Source organism: Thunnus maccoyii, chromosome 6 (assembly GCF_910596095.1).
Source record: "Thunnus maccoyii chromosome 6, fThuMac1.1, whole genome shotgun sequence".
NCBI classification, from domain to species: domain Eukaryota; kingdom Metazoa; phylum Chordata; class Actinopteri; order Scombriformes; family Scombridae; genus Thunnus; species Thunnus maccoyii.
This window is the reverse complement of record NC_056538.1, coordinates 4136983-4149271: the sequence shown is the minus strand read 5'-3', so window position 1 is coordinate 4149271 and position 12289 is coordinate 4136983. Positions and strand designations below refer to the sequence as shown.

The following is a 12289-nucleotide window of genomic DNA, read 5'->3' as shown; positions in this document are numbered from 1 at the left end:
CTAATATTTTGTCCACTCCATCAACATACATGAGGGGGGCAAAATATTAGAAACACTTTTCAATATAATGCATCCCAGTACACCACCACCCACTACGACCTCAATAATAAACATAAAGTAGAATTATCACCTTTGTGACAATGTCAACAAAAACTGAAAATGTATAAGCTTTGTAAAAGTAGAATTTATAACAGAGCTGTTGTATTGGATTGCATTAGATTGCACAGGTGTACCTAAGTGAGTGTATATCAGCTAACCAATATATAAGTTTAACCCAGACTCCTTAGTTCTTGTCCACGTAGCATACATAGTAAATAAAGTTGATCTGAGTGTGTCTAGATGAGTTCAGCACAGACATTCTATAAATCTTGGCAGAGCAGGTTCATTAATGAGCCAACATCGTCCAGTTTGTCGCCAAAACAAACACAACAGCATGTTTCCACCCTGAAGGAGGAGCTTTAACTTTATCATGATACACAGTCAAACACTCATCTACACACACTTACATTCACAGTGTCACTCACCCTCTTCAGAACGATGCTCTCCTTCACAACTTTTAGCTCATTCAGAAATTAATTTTCAAAATATCCAGCTGGTGTCCATATTTAATACTGTACTACCAAAGTCCACCCGGCTTAGTTGGATGTAGGAATGAACATTGTTGGTGGCAAAGTATGAAAGAAGGGAGTGACGAGGGAGGGGGTGGAGGCAGGGGAGGGAAGGGAAATGAAGGGGCGGTTGGAGGCAGCGTGGGATATCCCTTTGAGTCATGGAAACTGATCCAAGTAGCAGACTTGCTCACAGATGACCAAACAGCCAAACAGCCTTCTGTGTATTGTCCTCTCATTAACACTGAGAAGACATTCAGCAGCCACTGGAAACACTTACTATATACTTCCTTATGGGATGATGAGTGGAAAACATGCACAATAGCAACGACGAATACACACACACACACATTCTGTGTTTTCACCACTTTCTGCCACGTTAACAAGACATTCTTTTACATATGTTTCTACTAATAATTGTTGTAATGTTATGTTTTATGTATTTGATTCTATGGCATATTGTATTGTACAATTTTACTGTCCATATATCATTTTTTTAAAAAATATATTCCTCTTGTTTGATTGTCTTAATGTCATGTAACTGTCTTGCTTTGTCTTGTTTCAATGTCTTTTTTTCTCATCTTTTGGCATCTTTTAATTGTACAAATAAAGGAAAAGAAAATGGGTGGGGAAGGTTTTTAAAAAATATTTTTCTCAAATAGTAATTACAGAAATGTGCTTTTTAATCCCATATTATCAAAAACAATTGCATTTATTGCTATTTATTCTCACTATATTTTAACTTTCCTTTTTGACACACCCACTAACATCATAGTGCATCAGTGTGCTCACAGATTTTCCTTCCAAACAGCCAGACAAAGAGAGACAGAGTGTGTGTGCATGTGTGTGCATGTGTGTGCATGTGTGTGCGTGTGTGCGTTTGTGTGCGCGTACACGTCCAAATAGGCCAGGTGAAGATGAGGAGCGGCAGCCAAACACCATGAGATCATCCTTTACCAGACTGCAGCCTCTGCCAAATCCTTTGTTACCATGGCAACCCCTCTGGGAAAACACTGTGAAGTGTGACTGTGTGTGTGTGTGTGTGTGTGTGTGTGTGTTTATTTTTGTGTGCATCTGCAGCATATTGCTTACAGTTGGTTAGACGTTGTAAATTGTTGTACTATAAGTCAACAATGTCTGAGAGTCTAAACATCTGAGTGTGTGAGTATGAGAGTGAGAGTGAGACAGGAAAAGGTGAAGTGAAGTGAGGTGAGCAGTCTGAGAATGATAATGTCTTTGTTTTGGGATGAATCGCTGGCCAGAAGGCATGCTGGAGATAAAAGACAAAGACAAAGACAATGACGGCAGGAAATGATGGGGGAGGAAAAAGAAAGAGAGAGAAATCTACAGAGGTCATATCCCAGTCTGCAGATGACATGCATTCTGATTGGCTGCCTGTTTGAGTGTGTCTGCATGTGTGTGCGTGACTTGTGCATGCTGCAGCTGTTGGAGAGACGGCGGATTGCACAGCTGTTTGTTTGAATAACAAAGTGGACTGAGCAGTATGTCAGGACAGAGTGCAACCCAAATCTGACCTACAGTAACCTCTGCTGTACTGATGAGGGGCTCATCCTCACTGCTTCCTCCCTGTTAAAGATGCAGTCCATCATCCCTCTAAATTTAATCCAAATCAACAACAAAGACTTTTAATGTTTGGACCTTTTTAACTTTAAAGGATGATTGAATGATTTATTACAACTTGGTTGTTATTTTTGTATCTAGGGTGTGTCATGTCTATGTTATAATAACTCACCATTAGATTATAGGTCAAATTTAAAGCCGCATTCATTTTTTTTTTCTTTTTTGCTACTTGGTCGCAGTGCAACAAGCTGTAAACACAACACTAACATAGTATTACCTCATAAAGTTGATATGGCACACAGTTGCCTATTTACTCATCCAGCAGTCACAGAGCAGCATTAACATTCATTTAGAGTGTCTCTCCCCTTTTAGCTCTGTTTTGCTCTCCATCAACTACTGAGAATATCTAGCTGCTCAATGCTCCTCTATGTTCACCAGCTGGTTGCTAACTATAGCTGTCTGCCATTTGCTGCTGGGCAGGTAACATACAATGGATTTATCAGGATTTTGCTGGAAACAGCTGTCTGCTGCTGGAAACAATGCAGACCAAGACAGTCTGGTTACAGGCTGAAAAACCAAAACACTTGGCTGAAAGATGCTAAAACTCTCTGCAGAGCTGAGGGGAACTGCATAGTTGGTGATAATTCTGTGGGTTCGTCAGTACGGACAACACCTTACCACACACACCACACATCGTCATTTGATCCATTGTTACAAACCATAATAGTCTTTATTTATAGAGCACTTTTCCTACATTACAAAGTGCTTCATTCAAGGCAAAATAAAATCAACAAACTATTATTAGATTTTGAATGTTTTAGAATGAATTTCAGTATTCATGTCAGTAATAATCCCTCATACCGCAAGAGAACTGTACATGTCAGCACAACTACAGTAGGTCAAAGTTAAACCAGGAAGTCCATCTATAAACTGTGGATGTTTTCAACTGAGAGTTTGGGTAATAATTTTACTGTTCTCCTTTTTTTTCCTTCCAAATAATTTGACTAACCTGGGGATTTATATTAAACCTGTCACATTAGCATCAGTTGTACTTTGTGTTTAGTGTTAGTGTAAGTTGTAAAGATGTGTGCAACATAAAGTCAATTAAAGGGACCTATGTTTTCAATGAAATATGCTTTACTATCATTATTTTATCATTTGAAATTCAATTTGATCATTTCTCTAATTACAGTGCCTCCATTTACAGAATGCATCATCAAAGTGGCCCATGCCCCAGTTTTGCCACTATATTAGATCTGTTATCTGAGATATTACATGTTTTTTTTTGTTTTTTTTTTAAAATTACGGCACACCCATCAGGCTAATTATTTTTCATCCTGCAGCTCATGGCAAAGATGCGCCCTTCATCACGCCTTCAGTTTCTATCAAACATGGACAATTAGTGTCGAGAAAAATTGATGAGCACAACCCAACCAGTAGTACACACCCACTCCAGTTTACACACAGAGGTCAATTACCACTGAAACTGCTTCACACCACTGATAAATAATCATTATCCAGACCTGATGCTGTAATCAAGTGGCTCTGATGCAAATTGCCTGCATGTAATGATGACTCCTACTCCAGATTTACAACCAACAACTGCCAAACTGCCACCATTTGCTAATTTCCTTCATACATCCACTCATTCCCCATGGCTCTTACACTAAGCAGCCATGATACACTGAAAGTATAAGCCTGTTACAGTCCTCTGGTGGTGAATATCCAACAAGGCTGTCTCTCACCAGCGAAAATCATCACATTCAAGGTCAGCAGTATCGCTAGCAGCAGAAGTGGGGCACCCACAGCACCCAGAGGAGGCATTAAGACCCAACACAGGGGAGCCAGTAAAAGAATGGGACTGGATGGATGTCGGGGGTGGTGGGGGTAGATAGAGTGCCTCTGTACTGGCTTGATTATGCTCTCAATAGAATGAGCTCACATAACAAAGGATTTATTATCGCTAGTTGGAGAGTTGCTGCAGTCTGGGAACTGTGCGTGGCCGTTTTCTCTGCCAGACGCCCGAAAAATGTGGCCCAGCTCTGCTTTTGGTCGGGGGGTTCAAACAACAACAAACCCTGTATGGGTCTCTCTGCCTCACCCTATAAAGCAGCCAGTGTTTCAGGAGGGTGGGAATACCAAGAGACTAACGTGGCAGTATAGGAGTGCTGCCTTCCACAGGCCCATGTTTTCTTCTCTATCTCCTCCAGGTACAGCAACACTGTCTATCTGTGCTTAGAGAGGGAGAAACTGATCATATCTGATTGGAATTGTAATCCAAATTGTGGCACACTTATGAAAAAAAAATCAAGATTATTGGATGGATTCTTTACAGAAACGTGTCTTGACTGAGAGATTATTGCTGCTTGTGTGTACAAACATAATTTTACATGCCTAAGAATTCACATTAAAGGCAAAGTAATGCAAAAGTAACTGATACTTGGACAACATTGTCTTAATCTTTAATTTAATCATTTAAACTAGTTGCTAACTTTGTCTGTTTGCAGTTTGGGCAGGTAGTGTACACTGGTTTAATAAAGCTTTTTCACTGAAAAGAGCTTCCTGTTGCAGCTGCTGGAAACTACGCTGATGAGAGTGAGTGAGAGGGAACCAAAACAGTAGTTGAGGGCCAGAAAACCAAAACAATGAGCTGAAAGATGTTAAAATGCTCTGTAGAGCTGAGAGGAATGGCAGTACTTCTCTGTACTTCTCTGTGGGTTCATCACATGAGCAAAACCTTTCATATTGCACGTAGTCATTTGATCCATTGCTGATATAAAAATACTGATTAGTGCAGCTTTAAAACTAACTGATTCAGTTCCAGGTGTGATCCAACATGTTGACCTGACCACTCCTGCCTGATTATCTCAGGCTTCGCAGGGAGACTCCACCTGACAAGCTCAGTCTAGACTGTTGTGTCTGTGCTGCTGATAAAGCAAGGACACACTCAACCTCAAGGGAAAGAAACAGAGACAAGATCCCAAAAAGGAAAAATACAGACGATGAACGATTAATATCCCATTGCCGTTCATTCATAATGATAAAAGCAGATTCAACCATGGAAAAATGCCATTTAAATCATCCAATCAAAACTCTGTCATCTGTAAACCCACAAATACATTATCATCTATTCTGTCACTGATAGTAGTGCTGAGAAGAGAAACTGTATGAAACAATGTAAGAACCACTGGAAAATGCCAAAAAAAAACATCCATTATATCACAAACAAATTGTACAAGCTAATATTGCCAATGATGTTCTACATCCCCACTTAAAAATACATTTATAACCTTAAAGTATAATCAGCAATTATTATCTAGAAATGTATCACAGAAGCACATTTTTATTGCATGCATTCTGCCGCTATGAAATTTTCATCAATTATCATATTGATCATGGTTCTTATATTATTAATACAATTAATTAAATTGAATGAATACAATCAAATGATACAAGGCATTTATACAGTATATATTGTGCAAATCGTGTAATAAAGGGCGTAAAAAATTCCTTCACTGCTTTTAAATAAGATTGCACTTTTGCACTTCAAGTGATAATCACAAGTGTAAACCACAAAAATAACAGAGAATAAGTTACACTTCTGTAGCTGCATGAACAAACCTGTCTGACACCTGGACTGACCACACACACACACACAAACACACACACACACAAACACACACACACACACACACCAGGCACAACATAAGTGCCAATCCTGCCAATGATCAAACAACAATCACCCTTTAATCTCAACATGTGAGGCTTCTACTTTACCTGACGGAGGCGTGGGTGTGTGATGTGACAGTGGGACGGTGGAGTAACACCAGCAGGACTAAACAATCACACCACGGCTGCTCATCAAGATGCGACGGGACGGAAAACTGCTGCTGGTGTCACAAAATTCAAAAACTCTGATCCAAAGAGGAGGCTTCCTTCTCTGCGTCCTCCCTCTCTCTCTATCTCTGTCCTGTCGTCAGGGTCTCTCTCACTGACTCTCCTCGACACACACACACACTCTGTCTCTCGCTGTCATTACACACACTGGGCTAAAGCCATGTGGCCGACACTCTGCTGACACACACTGTCTGTCTGGCTGCTGCTGCTGGTCCCCTCCCTCTCACTCTCTCTTGACTCACATGCTCCCTCTTTTACTCTCTTTCTCTCTCTTTTGGCATTACTCACACACACTCACACACATAAATGCATGCACGCACACACACACACACACACACAAACACACACACACACTCTCCCAGCCTTCCTGTCCGCTCAGCCTCACCCCAATACAGGGACACAAGGCGCTCATTCTTCTGGATAAAGAAATCCTGTGTTGTTCATGAAAAGCTGCAGAAATGTTCACCTTAAACCGGACTCGTAGGTAAACAAGGTCCTGAATACAAGTCCAATACAGTGAGGGGGAACTTTTCATTGGAGAACAGCCATTTATTCCCTCACACTGGAACTACTGTTACTGTGAGCTACCTTTTCCCACATATTCACTTATTTTCAGAATCTATTCTAGTCTGCTCTATTCTAATAAACATGCTTCAATTTATAGTTCTGTTTCACTGAAAGGCAAGTCTCTCTGTAGCATAAGATTTAAAGGTTACATGTGTAACAGAATCTGAAAATACAGTATGTTCATATACTCAAAAAACAAATGTAAATGGACCTTTATCAGTGAGTGAAAAGTGTATTTAGCAACAAGATTTGGAAAAGCAAAGAATTCTCCAGTTTCACCTTGTAGGTTTCATATGCATCTCTATTGGCTGTGTGCTGTGACTTTTGCTACAATCTGTCGGTAGCGTAGGTTTTATTTGCCCCGAGCTCAGGCGCACAGGCTCGTGCTCCCTATAATGCCAGGCTGTGTATCACTTTGCTTCCAATTTTCCCCAGTAACTGCCAAAACTACCACCAGGCAGAGGCAGGTATTGATTTTCATCTTGACATTTAGGCAGTAGAAGAATTATTTTCGAGTTCTCAATGCTTATTATTTATACTTTCACTTCATCAATCAATCATATGATTACGATTTACGTTGTTTTTTGAGTTTCAGACAGTTTTCTTTGAAATATGTGCACATTCACAGCTCTCCACGCACATTTGGAAATAATAATGCAACAATATTGGTCCCAAGACATTGCAGAGCTGACAGGAAATGAGGAAAGAGAGATGGGGGTTTGCATGCAACAAACGTCCCAGGCTGAATTAAAGTCCAACTGAAATCACATTGAATCATCCCTCTTTGCAGTCAAAAATAATGTCAACATGCTTTTTAAATGTATTTTTAATAGTTTTGTATTATTACAATGAAGAAATATCAGGGGTGGGGTTGTATGTTGGTGTCTGTGTTTGACTGATATTAGCTGTTAGGCTTCCAGTGTTATACCATACAGAACGGAGACAAAGTAAACAAACATCTGTAGCTACAAGTCACAGACAGACAGTGTGTTGCAAACAGGGAAGGTGTTTATATGCTGTTAAATGTGCTGCCGCTAAGTGGCTAATTAGCTATCTATCTGCTAACTGACGTTAGCGGTTCACTTTTCCCTGGTGAATGTTTGTTTGGTGGCTCGTTCAACAAGCTAAGCTGCAGGACAAGATGTGTGTTCATGTTTGTAAGTTAGACAAGGAGACTTTATCAGGAAAGCTAATGTGGGTTGTTGTTCAGAGTCTGTGGCTCTTGTGTTGTGTAGCAGGATGCAATCAAGCTCAGTGTGACCGTCTGCTCTACCTATGATAGAACGACACATTATCGCTTTATGCAACATTTGATTTTCTGCATCGAAATTAGAACTCCCTCTATGTAAGTGGATAAAGGAATGGTATTTAATCAAAAATAATGTAAATCATAATGAAATCAAAGGATTTAAAATATAAATTTCACCCTTTTAGTTTCTGACTTTTTCAGAAAACTGACTGATTTCTGATTCACAGAGCAGATATGTATGCTGTAATTGAATGAATTTAATTTCAGTTGAACTTTAAAAAAGAGAACGTTGAAATAACATGATCAGCGCCTTAAACCCCTTGGCCACTAGGACACCCCTCCTGGTTTCTAATAGGGAGGGAAACTATATTTATATTGTATTATTCAATGGAATCCTCACAGTGACTCCTCAGGTGTGCACTTTGATAGCCGCTTTGACTCTGCATGTCTACAGACCATTTCATACGTAGAAGTTCCAACATTACCAAGTTTAGTCATGCAGGTAAGACGGTCTTTTCATCATTCACACATATAGATAAGTGACACGTGAAAAGAAAAAAAACATAAAGTATCTAAGTAAGGAGTTGTTCCACCTCAAGCCTCCAGCTTCAACGCTTCTTCTCCCAGTCTGTGCAATTACAGCCACAGTGGAGCACTACCAGACATCTTACGGAGTGACACTGTCTTGAAAAAATGAGTTCTGGTTCTTGTTTCCACATATCACTGACTGATAAAACTGCCATGAAATTTACAGGTTTAGCTGTTAAACTTTTAAATGTTATTCTAATTGGCCCCGGCTGCCATGACATTGACCACTACGTTGGCTCCATGCTAGAGAGTATCAACAAAAATAGAATTTATGTTTATAGACAGAGTCAAAAACAAGACTGAGGTCACACAAACATGGACATGTATAACCGAAATGAACACTCAGAACACTCTGGCGTCTGAGCTATGTTTAGTGATGCTTTCTGTGGTGCAGAGTTATGCATGCACATACTGTAAGCGAAACATCACTACACTAGAATATACTGTAAGGCTGATTCACATAGCTTAAAAGGGAGTAAAGGTAATGCTGTGTTGTTTTTCTAAGACTGCGGTAATGTGCGCATCTGTGGAGAGCAGAGCCTCTGCAGACTGTCATCAGCGTAGTATAGCTGGTGTTTCCTCTCTGACCAAACTGGTTATTTGGACCTAACTTGACTCTCCACAATGATATAACCAAGCCCAGCTGGAACCACTGCATGCATTTGTGTGTGTACTGTTCTGCACTTGCATGAATGTCCTGATATGACAAACCACACATGCCTAACATTCCTGTAAGACTGGGTGGATTTATCATGATTTATATGAAGTACATTCATCTGTCTGCTTAAATCACACAGCTGGGCTGTTACGAAACAAACATCCCAACCAAACTAACTGAGATGCAACATATTTAATGTGTTTGTCTAAATGAAATTCTGAAGGTGGTTATGGCAACTAGTGGGAAATCTTCTCTGCAGACACTTATAGTTGCACAGTACTGCTGTAATATATCAACATGGGTTGATAGGAGTGTTAATCACTGAGATGTCTGGCTTTCTAAACTCAAAGCACACCTCCCCACCATGACCACCTACTCACATTTTCCACTTCAACACTACATGACAGGCTATTCTCAAATGCATGGCTGTTATTAGCTAGTTCACACTTCTCTGTTGTGGAATATGATTTTTGGTTTTTGGAAGCCTCCTTAAACTGTGGCATTAGCTTATGGAGTGTCATTATACTGTAGTTGATTTTTCACTGAGAGGCTGATAGAGGTCGTATGTGGTGTTTGGCCACTGGGGATCAGTAGAAGTTCACTAGAGCTGTGATTCCTTGCAGTCATTTTTTTAAGGAAAAAAAAAGTCCAAATTCTCAGATTCCAGTTTCTCAAATGTGAATATTTTCTGGTTTCTTTAGTCGTCTATGTAAACTGAATATCTTTAGGTTGTGGACTGTTGGTCGGGACAAAACAAAAAATTTGAGGACGTCATCTTTGGCTTTGGGAAACAATGATCGACATGTTTCACCATCTTATAGACCAAACAACTAATAGATGAATCAAGAAAATAATCAACTCTATCATATTATGTGTGGTGTTACAGCTAATGTGCAAATAATTAATAATTTAAAAAAAACAAAAAAACAACAAAACACACATCCAGCAACATTAGCTTTCTAGATGCTGTTGCTTGCTTGGAGTCATGTTTCTATGTTTCTATATTGTCTTTCTTTTACTGTATTCTGTATTCGTCTCAACCAACGTCTGAAAAAATAACTGTCTCTTTAGCTTGCTATCTGCTCCACTATATTCACCAGCTAGCTGCTAACTTTTTACTGTTTGCTGTTTGGTGTTGAAGAAAGATGCCTACTGGAAACAAGGATGATAAGAGAAGTAAAAGTGAACCATAGCTACAGTAAATTTGCAGCCATGAAACCAAAAAAATGAACATAATGGGGGGTTAAAAAGCTAGCAGAGCATACTAGCTAATAATCTTCTGTGGCTTGGTCACTGCAATCCTTTCAATCACATTACATATATTAATTTGATCAGTAGTTAAAGCGAGACATTCTAACTGCAAACAGAAAGACGAAATAACACTGTCTTCCAGCAATAAAACGCACCGTTACTTGCTATCATTGGCTAATGTTAGCCAATGATAGCAAATTTTAGATAGATTTAGCTAACAACCTAAAGTGAATGCTGTCCAGCAAAAGTTACATACTCTCACTTTTATGTATGAAATATTGAATAGTGGAGCTTAAAAGCCTGGAGTCCACAGTGTACAGGCATCACATTATGGGATTTGTAAATACTGAAGCTCAGATTGAAAACTTAATACAATTCTCTCTCTCATCTGAATGTGTGCAGGACTGCCTCAAGCAGCTTTAATATGAATACAGTGAATATACAAAGAGAAGCGACAGGTGATTTGTAAGACCTTAATTTCTCTTTTACATTTCCCTTTAAGCATCTGTCTGGATGAAAAGATGCCAGCATGACGTGGCACTGAGCCTCACACTCTTGTTGTTGATGCAATAAAAAGGCACTAGACGTGCAGTGCAGTCACACTGCATGGATGAGCCTCCAGGTAACCACAAATCACTGGGGGTCAAAGGTAAATTTCTTTTATGTGTGTGCACACATACGCACACCCGCACACTTAGCATAAACAGACGGCTGAGACAGTAAAAGCTCTCTCTCCTTTCATCTTTAATGAAAAGCATATTTGGTTCTGCTCCCCTCCTCCCCTGCACCACACCACACCAGCGCCCACGCACCCATTCAAATCCTAACGCCTTTATAGAAACATACAGTGCAGTGCTGCAGGGCTGAGCTGAGGGAAGCGCTCATTATGAACATCAAAGGCCTAGATGGGCGCTGACTTGATCCTTTGAGATGATTGGAGTATCTCACTCAGTGAACAAAAAGCTTGGACGTCTCTGCGCGCCTCTGATACTGTCGACCAGGATGGAAATTCAATTACCAAGTGATTCAGGGCTGGCAGAAGGGGAGGAATGTAAAGATTTGAAGGAAATGGGTCATCATTTTTTGCCAGGATGTGTTTGCAGTTGATGGGTGGTGGATCAGACTCCCACATGTTGCCCCTGCAGCCGGGGGCCATACTGCAGGAAGCGGGAGCTCTGTTGTGGGCCTACAATGTGCCACCAGAGAAATGTTTTATTGAACACTATCGCTAACTGACTGAGTATTCCTACAATGACTTCCATGTCAATCTTCATGTCATGCTCCGTCTTTCAACTGTGAAATGTTGTTCCAGTTTATGACAACGGCCAGCAGTGGTTTAATTTAGACAAACATCTGAAAGTGCTGCTGTTCTGAAGGATTATTGAGATTTAAGCTTGAGGCATCATTTCTTTATGATGGTGTCTGAGACACAGAGCAGGGGAACAGCAGAGCACTAGTGCCATCAGGTGGTCCTGATATGAACTGCTTTAGCGCTGATGTATGTAGATAGAAAAATGATGGAATTGTCTTTTAAATCTTTCATTGAATCTGAACTTCTTTTCTTATATTCTCCTGGACTGAATGGCTGAGGCAGCGAATGAACCATGTCAGCTACATGACATCTTTGAGCACTAGGTGAGATATGTTTCAGGTAGTTTAGAAACAGTGTCCCTTTAAAAAAAAGTTTTATATCTAATATTTATCATTATCATTTTTTTTTAAAACTCTCAAAAATCGATATCAGTAGTGACCTCAAAAATCCAAATCCAATCTGGTTGGGCTATAGTCCAAATCACCCTTTAAAGGAATAGTGCAACATTTTTGGAAATACACTTATTCACTTTCTTGCCAAGAGTTAGATGAGAAAATTGATACCAGATATAATGTGAG

At 39.9% G+C, this 12289-nt stretch overlaps 1 protein-coding gene across 1 annotated transcript in view; it reads right to left on the bottom strand.

Annotated features, from left to right (window-relative positions):
* Window positions 1–6150, bottom strand: part of phldb1b (pleckstrin homology-like domain, family B, member 1b) — a 105848-nt gene extending 99698 nt beyond the window's left edge. The window contains exon 1 of the mRNA XM_042414792.1: window positions 5967–6150. The gene's annotated coding sequence lies outside the window, so the exon portion shown is untranslated. The remainder of the gene's footprint in view (window positions 1–5966) is intronic.
* Between the last annotated feature and the right edge of the window lie 6139 nt (window positions 6151–12289).